Source organism: Peromyscus eremicus, chromosome 4 (assembly GCF_949786415.1).
Source record: "Peromyscus eremicus chromosome 4, PerEre_H2_v1, whole genome shotgun sequence".
In the NCBI taxonomy this organism is placed as follows: domain Eukaryota; kingdom Metazoa; phylum Chordata; class Mammalia; order Rodentia; family Cricetidae; genus Peromyscus; species Peromyscus eremicus.
Window position 1 is genome coordinate 53,237,830 of NC_081419.1, and position 24,634 is coordinate 53,262,463.

The window sequence follows — 24,634 nt, forward strand, 5'->3', positions numbered from 1 at the left end:
TTTTCTTTCTCTCTCTCTCTCTCTCAACCAACCTTCCTTTTTTTTCCCTGTTTCTTCCTCCCTACGCTGTATTTGGACATAAAATATCTTAGGAAAACAGTGCATGCTTTGTGATTCGGAGAACTGATGCCCCCTTAGGGGCTGAGAGACTCTAGAACCCAATCTGTCTTGTCTGATACTCAAAAGAAAGCAGTTGCAGCACAGTAATCGAGCATATTCCACTCAGGAGAAATCCCCCCCCCCCCCCCCGCAGCATGCAAACCCAACAACCAGAGGCTAACTCTATAATATCCAGAGTGTAATGCATTATGCTTAATTAAAAATGCATGGACCTCTAACCTTCAAACGGTTTGACCAATATACTCTGCTTCCTCCTGTGGTTGATTTCAGCATCCCCCCAGGAGGCAGAAATGGGCCTCTGAGTGTCAGCCACAGGGGATTTGGGGAGGTGCTGGGCAAAGTTGCCAGGGGTGTTAGCTTTCTGATAGCTGACTTTGTTATAGAGAAAACCTGGGCCTTCAGATTTGGGGGAAGGTTTGAAACCTAAGACCAGGCAGAGGCAGCAGCCTGGACTGAGTGACCACACCAGTTCCTTTCCGAGCGGTGATTCTGTGAATATCTGTGTTGCTTTGCTTCCCAGCACCCCAGACATTTATAAAGCATAAAGCACCACGTAGCCTCCTCACCACAGAGTTAACTGCCATGCAGTCTTTTATGAGCAATTCTAATAAAAATATCCACTCTAGAGAAGCAGAGACCATTGGAGTCAAAATGCCTATGACTTAGTGCAACCTTTGAGATGGGAACTCTCAACTGGTATTTAAATTTAAATAGCGCATCATAATTCAGGATGCTAAATCAGTGTGTAAACGGGATCAATACCCAGTAAAATGACAAGCTGGGCTGCCATGGACCACACAGCTCTCTCCCATCCAAATGCTCTGACTTGTCTCCAGGTCTGCCTTAAATGCCTCATTTGACATTACTTACTCCATAAAACTTTACACATTTATAATGGGCAATGATAAGACTGGGCAGTTACAGTGGAATAAAATGGGAGAAAGAAGTTACCAGACCATCAAATATGGACATCATTTTCTAGCCAAATGCTTTATTAATGACGAATCAGCAGTCCCAAATTAACACAGATGTGATAAAATATCTACTTGCGGAGAGGTTTTCATCATGAAGTATACTTACAGGCTCAAACTGAAAAGTCCCCCAAATCCATCTCTAACTTGTGGATGTTTAATTTGTAATAGGCAGATGAATGAAGGTATTTTAAGAATGTTTCAATAACTCTCATCTGAAAGTGAGACTAATTTTGCTTAAATAGACTACACTGGTTTGTTATACTTATTAAGGACAGATGGCTGTTTCCTTGTATATTCAGAAATGAAAGGCACAAGCAATACTTTATTATTGATATTGTCATGATTATATATTGCATAGCATATTAGATGTTGTCAGATGATGTGGAATATTAGAGAAGTATGGAAAACGGTATAGAAAGGAAATGGGGGAAGAAGGATGTATTTGCATGAAAAAATGTCTGTAGGAGGAACTACTGTCTTAGTATTCTATTGCTGTGAAGAGACACCATGACCATGACAACTCTTATAAAGGAAAACATTTAACTGAGGCTGGCTTACAGGTTCAGAGGTTTAGTTCATTATACTCATGATGGGAAACATGACATTGTGCAGGGAGAAGGAGCCAAGAGTTCTACTCTGGATCATCAGGCAGCAGGGAGAGAGAGAGAGAGAAAGAGAGAGACAGAGAGACAGAGAGACAGAGACAGAGAGACAGAGAAAGAGAGAGAGAGAGACAGAGAGAGAGACAGAGACAGAGAGAGAGATACAGAGACAGATACAGAGACAGAGACAGAGAAGGGGTGGGGGTCCTGGCTTGAGCATTTGAAACCTCAAAGCCCAATTCCAGTTACACGTTTCCTCTAACAAGTCTGCACCTGCTCCAATAAGGCCGCACCTCCTAAAAGTGCCGCTTTCTGGTAACCAAGCACTTAAATCTATGAGCCTACGAAGGCCATTCCTATTCATACCACCACAATTACTTTGAGACAGTCTTGTGTATTTTAGGCTGGCCTTGAACTCAGTATGCTAAGGAAGACCTTGAACTTCTAATCTTCCTTTTTCCTTGCCCTGAGTGCTGGGGTTACAGGCATACACATCAGGCCTGGTTTATGCATTATTGGGGATCAAATATAGGGCTTTGCGCATGTTAGGCATGTGCTCTATCGGCTGAGCTACATCCTTAAACTAGAAGACATCTTTTCACTGAGCTATTTGCTCTTTTCCTTCATGCTCAGTTGCAAAGTCAATCAACAGCTCTTGGTAAGATCTGGGAACTTGTAAAGTCATGGGTTTAGTGGGGGAGGCATCCCTATTCTGGTCGAATAGTGTCTTTTCCAACTTGACAGTAGCAGGTTGACAGCTCTTCGGAGTTTTGAACTAACTGGACAAGTTCATCCCTCAGTCCTTCAGGCCTCTACAAAGAAAAAAAACGCGAAACAGTGGCCATGATGCTGGGAGTGGAGAAATGCAAATAAGCTCATTATATGAGCTAATCTAGGGAGCCATTTTCTCTATCCTGTAATGATATTTCAGGGTGTTCTTTGACCTGTGTTGGGTTCAAATGCACACAGTTGAGGAATAATAGAATTCTATTGTTCTTGAAACTGAGCTGAAGAGCATCCTTCAGCACCCCCTTTCCATTCTGAGACATATTTAGATTCTCTCTCTTCACCCCAGGAATACCTCAAAAGATATTTCCTTCAAGATTCTTACACAGTGAGTATTCATAACAACTTCATGATACTGCATCCTATGAAGTTTTGTATAACCTCCTAAGGCATACTTCTGGAACTTTCTCATGAAGCACAGCCAGCCTTGTAAGAATTTCAACCATAAAAAAAGAAAAATGATTTGACTCCATGTTCCGAGACACAAACATCACAAACAGACTTGTTTTCAGACCAAATCAACATCGCTAGTCCTGCCCCAACAACTATAAATTCAGAAATCGTCACCACATAAAGTGCCTCATGCACAAATACTTGAACTCTGACTCCTTTCAACAGCCTTAATGGGGCTGCTCACCATAGCTTTGTCGCACGCTTGGCTGTTGATATTACAATGTCATACATGACAAGCTCGACTATGATTGTGGCCAAACATAACTCCACAACACCTCCTGTCATATGACATGTGGCACACCCAAGGGAGCTCCCTGCAAAGCCTCAGCTCTCCCGGGCCGTTCTTTCTCCATTAGAAGAAGGAGGTCTGTAACCCATGACTGCAAAGCACAGACACGGACATAATTAGCCATTCCTTCAGCTCAGCTGTAACTTATGTTCCCTCCAAGGAGAAAAATAGAGAGACAGAGGAAAAACTCAAGGCCCAGAGACCCACGTTTCATTGGGAACACTAGGGGTTCTTGGAGGAGATCATTAACGTGTGGTTTGAAATATTTTCCTTTTCTCATCAAATCGCTAGCTTTGTAATTGATGTCATAAAAAATATCTGTGTTCAGTTGCAGTGGGTTTCTTGGGTCCCCTCAAGTTATCAATTATTTATATCCCAACGAAATGAGAGGAAGCTGTAAAGCAAGGGCCTGAAACGCCACCGAGAAGTGTGAGGGTGGCATCGTTAATCCTGTGCTTTGCACCCACGAAGAGGATGTTAGACTCCACTTGGAAGGTTCATTTCCCAGTCTCTGCCATTCATTATCTGTGTGGGTTTTATTGCTTCTCCTCCTAAGTAGTCTCATTGGGCTTTTTGTTTGTTCATATCAACCACAATTTATACTCTTAAGGATGAGAAAAAAAAATAAAATAAATAAACATCAGTGGCTTCAGCTTCCATAAACCCTTTTCTCTGGATCTGCTGAGTGTTAGCCATTTCCTCCCTATGGCAGCTTGGGGATGCTCACTCACCTACTGGTGTCCACATGGTCTAGATTCTAGAGAAAGTTACATTTGCAAGCAGCATGATTCTATTGGCATTAGAGAGATTAATTCTACTCTTTTCTCCTGTTTTAATTTTCTTGCCCAGATTTTCTTCTACAGTCACATTCTAGCAAGATCTGACAGTCAAATTCTTAATTCGTCCTTGAGGGGGAGCAACAGAAAATATTTGGCCATCGATCTTCAGGCACTCTTGGCCATTATTCCTTTGGTGATATGAAAAGGACTCTTGGCCTGCACATAGCCTTTCCACAGTCAAGAACTTTATGGTTTTGCTAGTAAAATCTGATCCTGTTTCGTGCCAACTCATTAATTCCAGGCTTTTTTGGGATCGTCCTTTTACAGACCTCATTGTAACAACTGGAGACAGTTTATGGGATCGGTCATTCCTAAACTCTACAGTGCAGCAGGCCTCAGCCTGCTTTCCATCATCCCAGAGCAGATATGAATCTCCACGAGCCTGTTCCTAATCTCCAATCTACAGAGCAAACATCAGGTTGTGATCAGTGAGATGACAGACAAGTGACTGGCTTGGAGAGTGACAAGGTGGCCCTCTCTGAAGGATGAAGGAGGGCATGTATACCCATCTCCATCTTGTCAAAAAGGAAGTTTGAGTACAGAAGAGCTATGCCGGTTAGACAGGACAGCAATCTTAGTTAATGCTGCAGTCGCGTGTTCTATATTTGCTGTTCCCTAGATATTTAAGCCCCTAAATTGGCACAGGCATATGGGAAAACTCTGCCAACATCCGGATCCTGAAAACCTCAGCAACTTGATTAACTTTGGAGACTTATCGTCTCGTTTGCCAACAAGTATTGTGCCTTTCACTACACACCATGACAATGGAGATAACTAATACTCCTCTCAACTCCGTTTTCTGTGAAGGACTGTTTGGAACATAAGGGAACATGTTCACTTAAGGCAACTGCGAGGAAGGAGAAAAGAACATTTTACAAAGCGATTAAAAGCAACTGGTACAATTAAGTTCAAGGATGAAAGATTCGGAGGCCACTGGGTCTCAGCTGGATGCCCCAGGTCTCATCCAGTGGAAGGGTATCATGTGTGGCTAGCAGTTAAGGGTTTTCTGTCTAGAGGCAGCAGGAGGGAGCCAGGAGAAAGACAGGAGATGAGTAGGCATAGAGGAAGAACTAACCTGCCCGTGATTCTGACCAGTATCAGAATTTGGTATTTGACGACTCTTTTAATAGAGTATGCTTCTGTCAAGGACAAAGCAAGTTCAAATTAAAGAAGTCTCTGCAGGTAATTTCAAAGCATGGCAAGACTAAGGGTTTCTTACATGGGAAAAAAACACTAGAAATATTCTGAAAATGTGGGGAAATTGTCACTTGTAAGAAAATGGGTTCAAGGGTCCCAAGTACCCTTATTTACCCTTGTATCTATGCAATCTTTGCTTTTGAATCTAGATTATGATAAATAATTTCATTAGTTAAGCTTCAGGTTTAATGTTTTCCAAAATGCATGTTCGTCAGATTCTGTCCACTGTTCAATAATTACATCCTCTTGACTGGGGTTCTGATTCCCAGCTTTTAGGTACAGAGGGGTGAGTTGCTTGATATCGCAGGTCACTTCAGTGAGATTTCTTGGCTCCTGTTTACGGCTGGTGCCCACCTCGTTTGGGACAGTGTCTCTGTCTTCACAGGCTCTTCTACCCTTTCTCACTTAGCAGGGCCCAGAACCATTCCCTGTTCTCAGTGGCAGCTCGGTAAACACTGATTGATGAATTAATTGGCAACAGTGATAATGGCTACTCTCAAGTATCTACAACGAAAGTTGTTGTTTTCCTCGGGGATCTGCCCAGCACTGATGTACCCAGGGCTGGCATTAGAAAAACAACGAACATATCTGTGGATATTAGTGACTGAGGAAGCAGGCTCTGGCTTAGCGCTAGACACCACACTGAGACTCACACAATTAGAAGTTTATAGTCAACTGCTGGATGATACAGTCCATTAATCTTTCTAACAGTTACATGGTTCCATTTGGACCAGGTTCAGCTCTTAGAAAATGCGGACTCATTACACTGACTCAGACGGGAGCTGGGGGAAGACATTCAAGGGCAGAGCTACCGCTTGCAAGCACATTTGAAGAACTATTTCGGTATCTTAAATAGGCACTGGAAGTTAGGTGAGCCTGGAAGAAAGCCATCCTTTACCTCTGTTCTTTGCTCCCTCGTCTAGCTTGCCTTGGCCACTGAGACTGGGGATTCAAGTACAAAAAGCACCTGTTTATCTGCTCAGAGAACGTGCCCCAGGGTTCATTAAGGAGGATATAAGATGGAAATATAGGATGGAAATTATCTTCTTTGGACGTGTGTGTGTGTGTGTGTGTGTGTGTGTGTGTGTGTGTGTGTGTCGGTGTCGGTGTCAGGGTATGTATGATAATGATTGTGAGGATGTGGGTTCTTTTGGCCCCTCAGACTTGGTTTCAGCCTCTCAATTTACAAGGATAAGGGGACTCTTGTCCCTGCTCCAACCCACTTCCTGTTACAAGTGTCTGTAACACTGCTCTGTCTTTAAGAGCCCTGGGCATATAATTTCATTTCTTCCATTGTCCTCACTTGTTTTCAGCCAAGGAACAGTTTCCTCCCAAGTCACATAGTGGTGAAGTGACCGGGCAATGGCATGTAAATGGACTCCAGGCTTAGTCTCACTGAATCCCTTTGAAACTGACCTTAGGGGAACGAGGAAAAGAGGCCATGCATCTAGTTCTCATGACCTCAATCGAGATTCACGGCAAAGAGGTGAGTGAAGGGCAAAAGTGGTCAAGTGGAGAGAGAAACGACCTCTTTCACCTATGTTGTTGGTCCTGAGTAGTTGTACCCTCCTTAGGGATTGCGTGGGCAGTAGGAGAGGTTGGACTCCATTCTGTGATGCTCGGGAATGAGAAATAGGAGTCCAGCTAATGAGTGAAATTTGAATAACTTCTGAAATACGCACAGAGGCTCCAGAGAGCCTGGCTCTATACAGAATGTGCAGGTGCTGGAGGAGGGGCCCATTCTAGTCACTGCTTCTAGCCTGCAGTGTTCGCCCTTGACCATGTAGTTTTAATGTCGCCTTCAGGACCTTTTGCAGCCTAGTCTCACGTTTCCATAGGGTGTAGCCACGGAAGTCAACATTTCCTACCAACACATCCTGATCAGTGAGCACTATGCCTGATTTGAAAAGATGGTCCCTGGAATCTCTAATGGTGATGCAGTTGGGTCTTGGTCATCCACTTACCAATTGTCCATGGCTAACTTCTAATGCCAGTCTGGCTCCCCACTGCCACACAAGTCTCTTTCAAGCTAGCTCCTTTTGCACCCTGTCACTGGCTGCCCAGGGAGGACACATTAATTTTAACATTGGTTTGGGTCAGACTTCATTAGGAAGGTCAACATGCTGGCCCAATCCCATTAGATGGTATGTTGAAAACACTAAATAAATAACCCAGAAGTATCCGTAGGTTTGGGTCTGCAAGGCAGCTCTTTATTTATTTTTTTTCTTTTCTTTCTGTATTACAACTAATTTGAGTCCACAAGGTTTTAAGCACACTCCTTTTGGCTTAAGCCCAATGATGTTGTAATATGATATTCAGGGCCCGTGAATCAAGAGACAAACATGTACAGCCAGGTGTGCCCTGACAGAAACAATTCCTGCCTGACAACTGGTCTCTCTGTGTGATAAATGGTCAAAAGTCCCATTCATTTCTAATGCCCGTGCTTTCAAAAGGAAGGTGAACACACGGAAGACTTCCTTTTCCTTGGCTGGCATTTATCTTCTCAAGTATGGAGGTCCATTTGATTAATGTCTAGTCACTCCTGTAAAAAGATGTCTTCTCTAAATTGTATGAAATGTAAAATGATTAGGTCAAACTTCTAAATAGTTTTTATGTTCAGTTATTTAAACTTTAAAACCCTTTTTAATGTTTATAATGTATCTGTTGCAAGGAGGCCCTCACATCCCTTGGAATCTCGCAACTCTTTCTTGACTTGGAATCTTTGTTAATGGTGCCTCCACCTGCCGTCAGCAAGGGCTTCCAATTCTAATCATGGCAACACGCTAGGAAGAAGGGGGTCTTGTCTGGTGGGCAGCCACATGTGAATCCATTACTCATCCACTTTCCTTAATGATGAAAGTAAGTTTGTTCTAATTTAGGAAAGTATATTCTGCCCCACTGACCATCTAACAATATCAAAGCCACTGCTTCTCGTGATATTATTACCCAGCCTGAGCTCTGATTTTTTGTTTTGTGTGCATTGTCACCATTTCGCTAGTTGGCTAACTCAGTTTCAAACATTTCATAAATAACGCAGCTCCATTTGCTGCTTTCCACCATTCTTTAAAATCCAGACAGCAGATAAAATAAAGTTTTGATGGCTAGAGTCTGTTATCAGCGTATGACACACGCCCGGACTTTGAAAAGACATAAATCAGATAGCATGGTTCTAGCAAAGCTGCACGCTTTTGATTCTTAAAAAAAAAAAAAAAAAAAAAAAAAAAAAAAAAAAAAAAGCCTCCACCAGGCTGCCTTTACCTGCAGCTTTTGATAATAGGAGAATCGGATCCTCTGCGTCAACACAAGATACAGCTGGCGGCAGCTTTCCTTCATCATTATCGTGCTCTGAGGCTGGTGGGGTTGGGTTTCTCCAGTTCCATTTGTTTTATGTCTGTATGTTTCTGGGTTCTCATAGCCCCTTCCCCCCTTGTGAGGACAGATTGAGCCATATTAACAGAAGCCTGAGAGTGAACAGAGAGACTGGCAAAGACCTGAAAGAGATTGGAAAAGAGAGACTAGGCAGTAGAGAGCTGAAGAAATGGCTTAGTGGTTAAGAGCTCATCCTAAGGCGTGGGGGAGCTGGCCCTGAGGGTGTGCGAGTGGGATAGCTGGTCATACCCCATCATCTGCCATGTGGTGGTGAGGGTGAAGGAAAGATGCCCTCCTCCCCTTCCCCATGCCACCTGTGGGAGGAAGGGAGTTGACTCTCCCCCTTTCCATCTGCAGCACTCGGGAAAGTGGCCCCTGCACCTTGCTTGGACACCACAGTAGAGCTGGCCCTGATGGTCCAGGTGTGGGAGAACCCACCCTAAGGCGTGAAAGCAGAACTGGCCCCTCCCCTTGCTCATTGCCCCTAGCCAGGGCAATGCTGGAGAGCTCACCCTGGTGGTGAGGACCGGGAAAGCTGGCAAGCTGACTACCCAACCCAGGCCCAGAACCAGGGCTATGAGTTGGCCCACCCCAACATCCACTCTGTCTATGATCTGCTGGAGCGTGTAAAGGGGCTGGTCCTGCAGAACCATAGCTGCAGGATCTCCATGACAACAAGATAACAATAAATATCTAAGAGGAGTCCCAGTGAGGGCCCAACATCAACAGTGTAGCAGAAACCAGAAGCCTTGAACCACACCAATGACTCTTTGCAATGAGCACTTGCAAGTTAAGATATATGGACTAAAGGGTTTACTGTGTGACTCACTGTGTCACACTACAGCTTCCATGATGAGATTTTTTTCCTTTCTTTTTGTTTTTTTTTTCTCTTAAATTTTATTTTATTTTGGGTAGGGAGTTGCAAGGGCAGAGGGCCAGATATAAAGAGACTGGGAAATGAATGGGATCAAGATGCATAATGTGAAAGACAATAAAAATAAGTAAAAAGAAAGTTTAAAAAAAAAGAGTTCATCCTGTTCTTACAGAGGACCCAAGTTCGGTTCCCAGCATCCACATAGGGAGACTCACAACCACTTATAACTCCAGCTCCAGGGTCATCTAAGACCTCTGGTTTCCAGAGACACCTGTGCTCATATACATATGCCCACACATACACAGATAATTGAAAATAATAAAGAAAGAGAGAGATGGGGCAGAAGAGACAGGGAAGCCATGTACTGAAGGTTTCTTCCCTTGCCCTAATCATATGCCTACGCTTCATCTAAGATATATCCCAGGCCTGGTCAGCCAATCGCTGGCAGCAAGGTCCTGTGGCTGCCATTGGAATTTTGCAAGAATTCATCCTTTCAGGGTCAGCTACTATGACTATGTGGCAAAGATGATATATCACACAGAAAAGCACCCATCTTCCTGTCTGTCTTTCCACACCACATCCTAGATTTATCAGTACCAGAAGTGAGACACTGTTTTTGTTTCTGGATTATGCCTTCCTCACTATCTCTGTTGAAGGGTCTGGTTTTTTTCACCAAGAATGTGCAGCAGATAATTTTCCCACCTATGATTTACCAAAAGGTGCACCTCTCTCCTTTCTGAGCAATTGTTAAACTTCATGATCAAACGGTGTCCCTGGGATCTAGGGAGGAACATGGCACTGAGTTCCAGGTGGAATCTCCGCTGGTCATCTTCAGACCCAGTCATAAAGACTTCTGTGCAGTCTTCCAGCTCTTTCCATCACTGCCTTGGGGTTGGAAGTGAGGTCTTTGAGATCCTAGAAGTTAGGAGAGCCACATGATGGAAAATGTCTAGATCTTGGATTCGTTGCTCGGAAGAGGTGTTCTCAGGAGAGCTTCTGGAGAAACGGGAGGGCTTGCTCCCACTGGACTGAAAGGACAATTACCAGAGATGTGGGGGGTGCTTATGACTGCTCCTAACATTATCCCATCACTTAATACGGTGACTTGAAGGAGATGTCTCCCATATGCCTCAGGCATTTGAAAACTTGGTTCCCAGTTGGTTGATGTTTGAGAAGGATTAGGAGATGTGACATTGTTAGAGAAATGTGTCACTGGGGTGGGCTTAAAGTTTCAAAAGCCATCTCCAGTGTGCTGTCTTTGCTTTCTGTTTGTGCATTAAAGATGTAAGTTCTCAGCTGCTGCTCCAGCATCATGCCTGCCTGCCTCCTGCCATGTTCCCTGCTTATCCCTCTGGAGTTGTAAGCACCAAATAAACTCTTCTTCTATAAGTTGCTTTGGCCATGGTGTTTTATCACAGCGATGGAAAAGTAACTAATACACTTCACAACACTGTATTTGCTGTTTTTATGAGAGTAAATCTGAATCTGGAGATTTTTTAAAAATCTTCTAGTTGTAAGAATTAAAAAATTATAATTTTTTATTTATTTAAGAAATATTTTTATTCATTTTCCATACTAACCACAGATCCCCCTCTCATCTGTCCTCCTGCTTTTTAAAAATCTTCTAGTTGTAAGAAAAATACTAGAAAGCTGCTGTCTTTGAGAAGACAATGAATGTGTACAAAGTACCGATACCATCTTTGGAGGATATAATATTCACCATTGTTCAGGATGGTCAATTTTCAAGAGAATATATATTTCCTGTAATAATCAGGACATTTGCATTATCCTCAGTTTGGGGAGGAAATGATTATAAATGGTTCGCTTTGTGCATTTGTGAAATCCCTTACTCCCATTGTGTGCCCATCATCTGCCTGCTCATTTGCAAGTCTTCAACATTTCCAATAACAGCATTCCCCTACCTGCCTTTAAATCATTACTGTTTTTATAATGGCTTCATTATTTCTTAATTGTCCTAATTTTCTTTCTTACCTATTCTTGTTAAAAGCTGATTAAAATATGAATAATTTTAGCATCCCAGGCATTCTGGAAGCAAAATGAATTTCAGGTTTACATTCATTTGTCAGTGAAAGGCTGAAGAGGAGGACAGGACGGACAATTTTAGATTAACCTAAACTGAATTTAATTATGCCTTTGTGCCACATCCCCCATGGCCCCCAGAAGGCATCTCAGCAGTCACTCAACCCTGATGAGGACACTAAGGTCACAGAGTGTGGCCCAGTTGATAGAAATGGAGGTGGGCTTGGGCTCAGGTCTCACAGTTTTCAGTCCTGTGAGCTGTGTGGAATCAAGCCTGCAGAGGCATTGTGCATGAGTTTTCACCTCTCCCGGGACTGCCATCGACATCTGGTTTCTGCGCTAGCCCCAACTCAGGACCCATGGGTTAATGGCATCAACAAACACCGTTGGTGATTCTGGTAGGTTTGTCTCAGTGAGTCCAAGAAAACCTTCTTTCAACACACTCTGGAGAGTCTTCTTCCTGCTGCCCTTTATTTCCTGCTTCTCCAGTTTGCTGCCTCATTTACTTGAACTGTCTCTGACAAAACACCATAGCAAGGACTCTTCCTCTGATCCCCACAACTCCTGTCACAGTGCCTTCTTCCATGACGTCACTCCTCCAAGTGATTGGCAGGACCGCTCCCATCCAGTAAACCTTTCAGGCACATGAACATTTCCTCCCCTTGGCTAGAAGTATTGACATCTTGTTTCAGGTTCTTCCACCTGGATGTGTGACCTTGAACTAAGCACACTGTTCTCTGGCCTTTAGTTTGTCAGTAGTAATATCGAGGAATAGTTCAGAATGTCGCTATCTCTTGTCTCTTTCAGTTGGAATAAATCAGTCTATTCAACCATGTATGGCAATCACAATGGAAGACCCAGGGCATTTATCTCTTGCCATATTCTGGCTTGATGTCCCTGTCCTCACTGTTTCTAGATCAGGTGATAAAAATAGTGATGTAGCTGGTTTCCTGGACAAGATAGGGTTTTCATTATCACACTGGAAAACATGAAGCCCCAGGACATCCCCCAACAGCTGGACTTTCAAAACCCCATTGGTACTTTTGTCAAGAGTTCCCACCTTTTTGACACTGGGACATGATGTTGTTATCTACTGATGTGTTAAGCTGCATTCATAATTATTCTGGGATGCCTGTGGTTCGTGGGCCTCGGGTAGGATGCACCTATGGGCTCATGTTCTTGAGACTTCATTTACTTCTCACTGTTGAGTAGGCCAGAGCACCAGAGGCCCGCTGCATGGGGCATATCATTGATAAGATGATCCTTCAAGGTTATTAGTCTCTTAAGTTTCCCTTTTCCTGCTGTCTCAGTGGTAGTTTCTCCTTTTCTAAATACCTCAACTCTTACTCAAGACTCTAGACGGCATCTGTTACTCCCCTTCTAGGAGTCATTAGAGAAAGCCTCCATGCTCACATTACAGTGGTATCTCCAGTCCCGCATGTACATGGCAGTGACTCATGGCACTTACCAGTTATAAACAGGATCTAGCATAGCATAGAAGGCAAAGAACTTACCATGTCCTTCTATTTCCTAATTCCTATTTATCAACTCACTTATTCTGTACTTAACAGGGAAGGTTTAACTTTTTTATTGACATCATTTTTATTGATTCTTTGGGAATTTCACATCATGCACCCCAGTTCCTCTCATTAACCAGACCTTCCATGTTCACCCTCCAGCCTTGTAGCCTTCCCCGCAAAGAAAATAAAAATAAAAATCATTTAAAAACCAAACCAAACCAAAATATTTCATTCCTCGGTCTTTCCCGCCTCTCCAGCACATATTCATTTGTTGTAGTGGCCTTGGGAGTTGCGGTGTGTCACACAGTATAGTCATTGCCTTGTGTTGTTGGTCAGGCTCAAGGCCTCTGGCTTCTGCTGCACCAGCAATACTAGATCCTCACAGAAACTTCTCTCAGCCATCCCATTGCCTCAGTCATGGAGATCCTGCGGCCATGGTTCCACAGGACTGGTCCCTTCATGCACTCCAGCAGATCACAGATGAGGTAGATGTTGGGGTGGGCCAGCTCAAAGCCCTGGATGTGGGCCTGGGCGGTAGCTGGGTTTGTTAGTCCGAGCCTCCACTGTGACTGCCCCCACTCAGGTGAAGGTCAGGGCCAGCTCTCCTGTGCCCATGCCATCAGCTTCAGCTCCCCTGCAGGCATGGTAAGGGGTGGAATCAGTTCTCCCGAGTGCTGATGAGGGAGTGAGGGGGGACAACTCTCCCACTGAGGTGGCCAGCGAGGGATGAGACCAGCTCCCTGCGGTCAGCTCCTCCATGACCCCTATGGTAACACGGACCATGGCAATCAACACAGACCCCAGCTGTGGTAGGACCACAGACCCAGACATGGCCCTGGGCAGCAAGCGCAGGATGGGACTCCACATGGCCCCTGGCGGCAGCGTAGGCCACCCATAGCAGCCTGTTCCTCACTGCCACCACTTCTTGAGCTCCACTTCTCTCCATAATGCATGAACCACTCTGTTTCTCCTTCTCTCCCAGTCCTCCACCACATGCATGTTCATCACAGTGGCGCCTGCTGACCAGGCCCGTGGCTGGCTTCTGCCTGCCCAGGCCACAAAGGTTTAACTTGTAAGTCCTGGGGAAAAGCTAGTGTCTCATACCGTAAAATTAACAAGTTTGATAAAACATAAAAAAGAAAAAAAATCCATTCTTACTCGTAATTGTCTAAATAGCTCACAGATGCACACAAGCTATCGCCAAGGCTGTTTGTTTTACTTGATACATAACATGGGCGCAATGCATAAAAACATCATAGCATGCATGCAATAAAATATGTGCCTATGTTAATCCGTGGGCTCGTGATGACATGCTTCTTTTTGTATTTTAAAATTCCCTTAGCACATCGGTGACACTCAATGTATATTCATTAATGGGGATGCTTCCCAGACAAAAAGAGCAAGAGACACAGAGAAGATATATTTATGTGTGTGCATTCTTTCTCTCTCCACATATATCCAGTCTTCAGAGTCATTGTTATTTCACACAGATAAAAAGAAGTGAGCAATTCTGTCATTCCTTTTCCCCAAGAGACATGATGTATTTGTAAGATCTTACCATTTGATAGGATTCTTGGAAGAGTTTCAGATCTAGTCACCTGTCTAATCATGAATTAAGTATCAGCAGTGGAACTTAAAATGGACTTTTTTTTCATGCACAAGCCTTTACCTAGGGCTCTAGATTCAAAGAAAGATAAAGCATAAGGCAGAAGTATGTTTCAGTGGTCCCCATCTTTCTACCTATGACTCAGCAGAGAAGAAAATGGAGACTGTGTATTAAAAAGGAAGTGAATGTCTGAGATTTTGCTTTCCAAGCAGAGGAGGATGTATTTTGATGAGTCACTCTAACATGGATGTCCCTGAGAAAATGCGTCTGTCCTTTGGTAGTTCAGGACGAAAGAACTCTCTGGGTCTCCAAAGGTGTGATGGTGCCACCATGTCACTGCCCTATACTGTCTCAGAGATAGCCACTAGGTCCTTTCCTGAGGTCATCTGGGTAGAGGTCTAATTTAAGACAGTAACTAGTCTGCCCTGGGCAAGGAAGACCACGTGCACAAATAGCTACCAACTGCTTTTCAAATCAAGGCCCAAACCTGACCACTTACATACATTTCCAATCTAGCATGGTGCATGGCCGTATTAAAATTAGGTTGTGTTAACCAGTTTTATATGTGAGGCCCATGGGTTTCAAATCATTTAGAACATAGTCTTTTAACTAGAGAAAAAGTCTCATTACCAATTGCCTTTGTATGGAAACTTCAGGTCTCACAAGGGAGATTATTCTTTACCAGTATAATGTCTTAGCCAGAAACAAAGGGATTACTGTTACAGATGTTGGCCTCTGCCCCAAGTCTTTGCTTCTATTTCCTCCACTGCAGCATCGATATGATACTACTACACTGACCAGCAAATGCATCTAACCTGGAAGGAATGCTCTGGTAACCACAAAATGACTCAAGCTCCTCTGAATCCTTTGGTGCTTCTCAGAAAAGCATCCAGAGAAAGAAATAATGTCTGTGCTCATACGGATTTTACACGTGTCCTCTTTGATTCAACGGACAAGTGTAAAAGCCTGAAAAGATCAGGAGGATGGGTAAAACAGCACTGACTAATGTTTGGGGAATGTTTCTAGGCAACAGCATCGCCTGCTATATAGATCATTAAATCTGTTCTGTTTTTATGGCTAGTGTTCCCGTGGGGTTTGGAGATATCAAAATATCCCAAAATTTTTACGAAGACCCTTCTTTTGGCCTTACTTATAGGAACTGAAGATATTTTGGACATAGGGACACTGGTGGTAATCTTAAGCATTATGGGCTCAGCCAGTAAGTTAAATTGTAACACATTCACTCTTTACCTTCCTCATCCTTGGAGTTTCCGTGTGTGTGTGTGTGTGTGTGTGTGTGTGTGTGTGTGTGTGTGTGCGCGCGCGCGCGCGCGCGCACGTGAGCAAGCACATGAGAACTCTCTTAGTTCATGGCTGTAAAACATGACCATCTTTTCCACATGCATGCTGTGCTATGCATCCTATTTCCTGCCAAGTAGCACAGGCTGTCACCCTTACCACACTGACCCAGGCACTCCCCAAGTGGCTTCTGGATCCCTTCATTCAACTAGTTGAAATTTATGAGTTCCAGCTTTGTGATAAGAATTCTCATTACAAAAATATCCAGACCATTTTTCTTCTTCTTTTTGGCAGAAATTTTGATTTCTTGTAGAATTCAGGCAGCTAGTCAGTCTTGCTCATCAGAGCTTACTCCAAGAGTCCAGAGTGGCTTTGCATTTCAGTGTTCTAGGCCAGGACTGACTGCCTGACAGTGGGCTGGCTGTCTCTTGCGTGGAGAAAGTAAGCGCTCACTCTCCCGTTTCGGGGAGGAATAGGGTCCCTTGTAATTTGTGGGATGTTTGGCATGAGAGACGAAGCTGTCTGATGCTGAAGAGAACCTTCAGCCTCCTGAGCTCCTTTCCCACTCGGCGTCCCCTGAATCCTGCTTTCCTCTTCAGAGAGAGGATATTCACATTTGGCGAGGTCCCATGCGTCTCTGCATTCTCAGCCTTTGTGTTTCGAGCATCTATTGATCGAGCAATAGGTTGCATGCGATTTCTTTGTTCTTTACATCTTTATTGATGCAAAGCAGCACCAGAAACTGCTTTTGAGCAGTTATTCAATCGCTGATGTCCTTCATGTGTCAGATTTGGGGTTTCATTTCTTATAACTACTGGGCTAGCTGTGCAATTACTTGCTTCTTATTAAGAAGCCGTTAGACTCTCTTGACCAGCCGTCAACAGCTGAAGAAAAGCACAGCTTCCTCCTTTGCCTGGACCTCTTCTCTTTTGATGTTAGAGCTGTTTCCCTGTGCAACGGGAGACTTGCTGGGCTAGCCGGAGGTCTCTGACTCATTTAAAGTGACAGGCAATGTTATCTCCTGATAATGAACAGATTTCTGTGTGGCCATGATTATGACCTTTATCTCCTCACCCAGCAGAGAGATTCAAGAAGGCCACTGATGCTTATCTCTGGATAATCATGGAGAGAGTTGTATACGTGGAGAATTTGGTCATGGACACCAGAAAACTATGTTAAGAAAAGGGCGTAAGATACAGGGCAGCAGCGGTGACATTTATTTGTCCCAGAGAGATCTGGTTCTACCTCTTCCTGTGCATATAAGACTTCGAACAAGTCCTTTCTTTAGGCCTCAGTTTCTCATTCTGAAAAATGCAATCTTAGCACACTATGCTAGCTTGATTTGGGGGCAGGGGATGGTGGAGATGGGAGATAGGGTGATTTAAATATTTAGAAACAGTATCCTGCTATGTAGCCCTGGCTTAGCTGGTACTAGCTATGTATCCCAGGATAGCCTCAAACTTGTGGCACTCATCATGCCTCAACACTGAGAGTGCTAGGGTTACATGTTTGTGGTTGTTTGAGAATCATAGCAAGCTGACTGCGTGTAGACTACATTTGCTAGAAGTGTTCTCTTTAGCCCAGATCCAGTTGTCTTGAGTTCAGCAAGGCACTTTCAGGGCATTCTGGACGAAGAACTTTGGGGCTGTGGGGACCTGGTGTGACCTCAGCTGTGCAGTTCACCCTGTGATCAGCTTGGATGTTTCTTTTCCCCATACAGAGGGCAGGTGTAAGGATAAAGTGAGGCAGTGGGTCAGGCCTGCCACACAGCGGACTCTGGAAGACATGAGTTTCCTGACTGAGACCATCAGGGTGGTTTAGACTCTCCTTTCCCAAGGATACAGGGCCGAGTTCAGCCTCTGGCATACTCTAACTGTTCCAGTTGTACCCAACTGTGGCCTCTGGCCTGAGCCATGATGTCATCATCTATTTGTATTATTGGTCTTAGTGTCACCAGGGGGAAGTTCCTCCACCTCTCTCCTACTACAGGACAGGATGCTTTATCCAGATCCTTGAGGCCAGATATATTTCAGAATTTTGCATTTTCCATGTTTCAGAATTCAGTGTTTTCTGTATTTGATTCCCAACACTCACAATGAGGAACATTCTATAGTTAAATATAATAATATTTATAATTATAATATCATTATAAAATATTATTCTGTGAAATAATATTAATTCTGTGGAATATAAGAATATTCACCTCAAATGAGCTCACTGTAAATATTTTCCTACCATTTCAGATCAGGTTTTGCCATCAAATGTGGTCAGGTCTAGTTAGTATTAGCAGACAGTGAACTTGAGGTAAACATTCAGTTTGGGGGAGCCTTTTCGATTGGAGGATTACAGGCGAAGGACTGGGATCCTTATGAAAAGAGCTAGCATTGATGCCTCTGTTTTCCTTTGTTTCTGTCCCTCTGATCTCTAATCATTTCCAAGCATTTCATTCTCTTCTGCTGCAAACATCTTTTGTAGCCCATGCCAAAGAATCTCATTTTCAAACCTTTTCTTCAGATGTCCCTCTTTGGTAGATTCATGTTCTCTATTCGGTTTACCCCATCTCATTCTCTGCTTCACCCAGGCCAAGACTGGACAGGTTATGTCTCTGGCTGTGGCTGGAGGAATGGTGTTTGTCCTTGTTACACAAGCCCTTTCTCTGCTCCTTCTGACCACAGCCCATGGAACAGGTACACCTTTATCTGGGTCCATGGGAACTCACTGCTGGCAACTGATGCCTCCTGTGGGTGGGTGGATACCGATGAGAAGCAACACCAGACATCAAATCCTGTGGTCACTACTGCCCTCTGATTCATGTATGTCCTTCCTGCCGAAGTTTCAGCTCACACCCCTGTCTATCTCCACCGGCATGAAAGCCACTCAGATTCTTCTATCAAGGTGACATCTTCTTAGGAAATGCTGGAGCACTGCCAACCGTGCCCTGGTGGCTTTACGATGGTGCTAACTGGGGTTTTCTGTAAGAGCAGAAGCTGTTGGCCTCTAGTGAGTAACTGTGACCAGGGAAGAGTAGTCGGCACGGCAAAGGATGGGTGGCTTGTGAGTGTGGGCTCCATCTCTCACGTGACAGTCACTCTTCAATCTGGTCTGATTTGTCTTCTTATATTGGAAAGAGAAAACGATTGGAAGCATTCCCTCTAAGCACCAGTGTCCTCTGACGGCCAAGTTCAAGGGGCTCAAGGGCTAATTTTCAGCCCTTATTAGAAGCACTTTGTGCTGTAAACCATCTTGTGGTTGAAATGCTGCCTTCCGGGGGCCTTTGCGGTGCCACACAGACACCAGTCATCTTCTGCTCTTCCGTCTGCTCCGTTCCTCTGCTCACTCTCCTTGGCCGGTTCATCACTCTCTGCCGATCAGAAACACCAACCTTTTGCAAGGTCTTCCACCGTTTTCCTCCATGAACTTTCCCTGGTGAGTTTTCTTTTTCTATACTTAGATGACTGACACTTTTTTTTTTCTAATCCAAACTCCTTTTGTAGACTTCAGATTTGTGTATCCAAACCTTTAGATCTCTCCATGGTGGTCGACATCCAAAATGAAGCTCATGACTTATCCAACACACACACACACACACACACACACACACACACACACACACACACACGCACACGCACACGCACACGCACACGCACACACACACACACACATCTTTCTGGAAAGAACATCATTTGATCCATTTTGTAAGCCACTCAAACACTTCAGGTCTCTTTAAATCCCCTTCTCTTCTTCATTATTACATTGGACCCGTTGCTGACTGTTACCGGTTTGCCACCCTGCTGCCTGCCAAATTTATTCATCTCCTTCACCACCAATCCAGTTCCAGATTTTATTAATTGTCACTAAAATCTACAGTCTCATGACTATGGAAAAAGCAAAGAACAAAACCAAATAGGAAAAGAAATCAACATTTTCTATAGGTCCACAACAGTTAGGATAAATATACCAGTTATAAAACATTATGCTTGTCAGACTGGCATCACATTGTTCAATGCTAGATCATTGAAAAGACTGAGGTGGGTTCTCAGCCCCTTAAGGCTTTGGTAAGGGAATTATTATGGGAAGTCCTGTGTCTAATGGATCACTGTGATGATAAGTAGAACCTTGTCTATAGGGGGAGGATGGGATAAGGTGGGGGCAAATCTGCTATAAAACCTGCTTCCTGCTTCTCTTTTCTCTCCCTTCCTTCCTTCCCTCTCTCCCTTCTTTCTTCCTTCCCTTCTTCCTTCCCTTTCTCTCTCTCTCTCTCTCTCTCTCTCTCTCTCTCTCTCTCTCTCTCTCTTCCTTTCTTCCTGTCTTTTCTACTTCTTTTGTTTTTTTTCTGTTGTTCGTTTTTTGAAACAGGGTTTCACTGTGTGGCCCTGGCTGTCCTCAAACTCGCTCTGTAGACCAGGCTGGCCTGGAACTTAGAGACCTGCCTGCTTCTGCCTCCTGAGTGTTGGGATTAAAGACCTGTGCCACCACTGCCTGCCTGCTTCCTGCTTTCTTAAAAACAAGCATTGGGCTTAGATTAGAGAATTTGCTGCTGCTGCTGCTGCTGCTGCAGCCCTTCTAGGAGACGAGTCCATTGACTCTCCTTACCTGATGCTCCCCCAACACCTGCCCAGCCGTGGAAACTGTTTCTGAAAGTAGATTTTTCAGAGAATACTAATTTACATGCAAAGACTCTGGCTAGCATCCTTGGGTTTGGGGTGGGTTTGCTGTTTAACACCATCGCCTACAAATTGGATGCTCTTGATACATCCAAGATCTCATCGAGGAGAGCAGCTTCACGCAGTCTCCGTCGGGATGGACCTCATGCATAAACAGTTGTGGCAGCAGTTCTGTTTAGTTGCTCTCAACTCCAGTGCCGCCTTCTTGTTAGTCTTTTCCATTTCCGTTTGTGCTACGGATACAGTGACCGCATAACCATGGAGGCTGCTTCCCATCACCTGCGTGTACACGTGAATCCGGGCATGTTAGGGAAGTCATTGACAGTGACGACCCTGGCTCACAGGCAAGATAACAGGAACGAGGAGTCTCACAGCCCAGCACACTGTTCACACATAGTGTCCAGCCTGAAAGTAGAGACGTAAGGGCCACCACAAAACCTTTTAAATATGCTTGGATACTTTTGTTTTTCAGAGTAATACACTTCCTCTGGGTTTACTTCTGAACTTTCTCTCTCTTCCTCCTTCCATTTTTTTCAGTTATCTACTAATTATGGCTTCATTCCAACTAAGGAAACTGGCTTCCTCACATCCATTAATGACAAATTGCAATACTGTTGCTGGATAGAATCTATTCATTCCATTAGAGCAGGTACAGCAACCAGCGTTATTAGGGAGCATGTTTCTGTTGGTTTTTTTCCAAGACAGTTCCCCAATGGCATTTTTCGTAGCTCCATCTATTTTAAGTATACTTTTACCATTGGCTTGGACTCACTGCAGCAAAATATCAGTGTATGTGTGTGTCTGGGGCATAAGAAAGAAAGAGAGAGAGAGAGAGAGAGAGAGAGGAGAGAGAGAGAGAGAGAGAGAGAAGAGAAGAGAAGGAAAGGAAGGAAGGAAGGAAGGAAGGAAGGAAGGAAGGAAGGGAGGAAGGAAGGAAGGAAGGAAGGAACCTCCTGGAAATATGTGTTTTCCTACTGAGCATCATCACTTATGCTTGTTAGCAGTTAATACCATATAAAGTTCAGTGGAACTTTGCTAGTTAGTCTCATATAGGTGGTTGATTCTGATGAGAAATTATGTGCAGATATGGGAATATGAGAAGCTCATCCAGGGAGATGTCTCATAGTTTGGACGCAGTTGTGGCTGGAGCTGCCACAAAAGGCAGAATGTGTCATTCCGGTGTGCGTGTGTCTTCGGTGTAGTGCCCAGTTATGGTGCAGCAGGTAGACAAGGCATGTTGTGAAATAGTTTCTGGGTCTGGGGAGTTAACATCGGAGCTGGATAGACAGCCAGTTCATGAGACACGGGATGGCAGATTCAAAAGGGCAGCTGGATTACCTGGACAGAGCTTGAGGTTTGGTCCTGATCTTTGCAGCTCAGAGATGGTGTGGGGGGGGGGCTGGGGACAGCCCTGTAACTATTGACAAGATCCTGAGGCTCTCTGACTTTTTCTCTTCTATGGTGGGAGTAACAATACTTAGTACCTGCTTGTAGGTTTGTCTGAGGACTTGGCGGGTATCTTAGTTACTGTTCTATTGCTGTGAAGAGACACCATGACCAAGGCAATTCTTACAAGAGAAAATATTTAACTGGGGGCTTGCTTACAGCTTCAGAGGGTTAACCCATTGTCATTATGGTGGAGAATATGGAGGCAGGCACGGTGCTGGAGAAGTTGCTGAGAGCTACATCCTGATGCACAAGGAGTGAGCAGGGGGGTGGGGGAGGGAGAGAGAGAGAAAACCAGACAGGGACTGAGTAGGCTTTTGAAACCTCAAAGCCCAGTGACACATGTCCTTCAACATGGACACACCTACTCCAGAAAAGCCACACCTCTGAATCCTTCCCAAACAGTTCCGCTAACTGGGAACCAAGCAATGAGCCAGTGTGGGGGTGGTATTCCCACTCATACCACCACAGTGGGCTAATACACAGAAGGTGCCACACACCTGGCATGTAGTCAGTTGTTAACTTCCCCCTCGTTTTAAAATCACTAACCCTGGGCCAAGAATGAATAGCACAGCATAGACATGCTCATCTAATGCAACCCTGTGCACCACTAATTAGCGAGGGGTATTTTCAAGCAGGAAGTTTGAGGTTGTGGGATGTGTTTCAATCCATCCCTCTGCTTCAAACGGTTCTCCATGTGTTCATGAGAGTTTTTCAAGCCCAGTTCAGGTTCTCCGCTCCTACTGATCTCCCATGCCAACTCGTGGGTTTTCTAGAACTGTCTCTCCCCGTCCCTCGCCCAGGAAAGTGGAAGAATAGCAGCTGCAACCAGAGGCCTCCTTGAAATGTGACGGGCCTGTGGAGCAGGTTGGACCCAGAAATCCCGGGCTGGATGGAACCAGGCACCATGCCCACAGACCCTCAGCCGCACACATCTGGCGACTACACCAGTTAAGTCTCTTGGTCCTGCATGGGCTGGCCACCGGCTTTGAAAGGGTTCCGCTTTCTTAGAGGCACCAGCAGAACTAAACTGGACTTCAAGGACATGCAGGGATCTTGTTTACTGCCCTGTCTACAGTCTTCTAGCTCCTCGCCCGGGCCCCACGTTATGCATCTCATCGCTTCTGCGCCTGCAGACAGCGGCCTGGGGAAGGCGAGAACCATGCTCCGCTTTCCGGCCCTGTGGCTGGGGGCTATTGAACTTGTCTTTCATAGGCCTTTTTATTGGGTGTCACATAGCTCCAAAGGATGCACCATCACCACATCCTACTGTGGTCTGAGCGGTGGTGACAAGAGGCTGCCTAAAGCGTTCCTTTCCACGTCATCCCTCTGGGGTAAGAGAGGGATAATGGAAGTAACCGAGAGGACGTCTTTCTTCCCCTCTTTCCTTCTTCTTCTCTCTCTTTTTTTTCTTAAAGCAAACCCTCAAAAAAAAAAAAAATCAAGTCCCTAAAGATTGCTTTCAATTACCCCTCCCCCTCCGTCTCGCCCGTGACGCCACCAACAGTGCCACCTAGTGGCCAAATCCCAATTAGTCCCTTCATTCCGAGTCTGCCAGGGAAGTAAACGAAAAACACAGCATTACCATTTTTTCTACGAATTCTCAGAACATATACTTAAAATGTGTTATTTTGGAGATGAGGCGTGTACCTATATTTTTCTTAAGAACATGTTGAAGCCTTAAACCTGTTTTCTCTAGTTTCTTCCTGCAGCTTACATTTATAAAGTAATGGCCACTCTGATTTTATTATAATTTTTAAAACTTGTCTGCTACCAATGATCAATATTTTACATTTCAGGAGGGATAATATACACTTCAAAGTGTAATATTTTTAAATGAGTGGCATAAAAGATAAACCATAAACATAATATGTCTCAGACTTTACGACCACATCGACTGGTAAAAATGCTATATATTTTAATAGTAGTAATCTTTAGGAAGAGGTGAGAATTTTATCCAATGAATTTTTTCAATAACAGAGAAAACATTTAAAAACCTCTTTAATGAACTCTCTTGGAAGTTTCAAAAAAAATGAAAAATCCCAACTTTCTTTTAGATTTTTTTTTAAACATAATTTTAGGTTCACAGGAAGCTGTGGAATAGCATAAATAAGTCTCGGCATTAGTCGGTTTCTCCCAACAATGACATTTCACAAGCCTGTAATATACTGTCCAACCAGGAAACCAACATGCGTCCAATCCATGGGATTTATTCAGATCCCACCTGCTTTATGTGCCCTCACTTTTATGTATACACAGTTCCATGCAATGTTGTTGCATGTTACATGCACCAACACCATGACCAAGATACAGAATTGTTCCACCTCCACAGGAAGACTTCGTACTACCCTTTCTCATGGAAAACAATGTGATTGTCTCTGCAGGAAGATGGCACAGAGCATCATTGTCATCATCACAAATTTATTAAACTCGGCAGCCTGTTAGGTTATTGCTGGAATGATAGGACTACTTATCCCCCAGCATAACAGTTTTCATTTAAGAAGGTTGGAAGGACAGGAATTAAGTAAAGAAATGGCAGTTCATAGGATGTCTCCT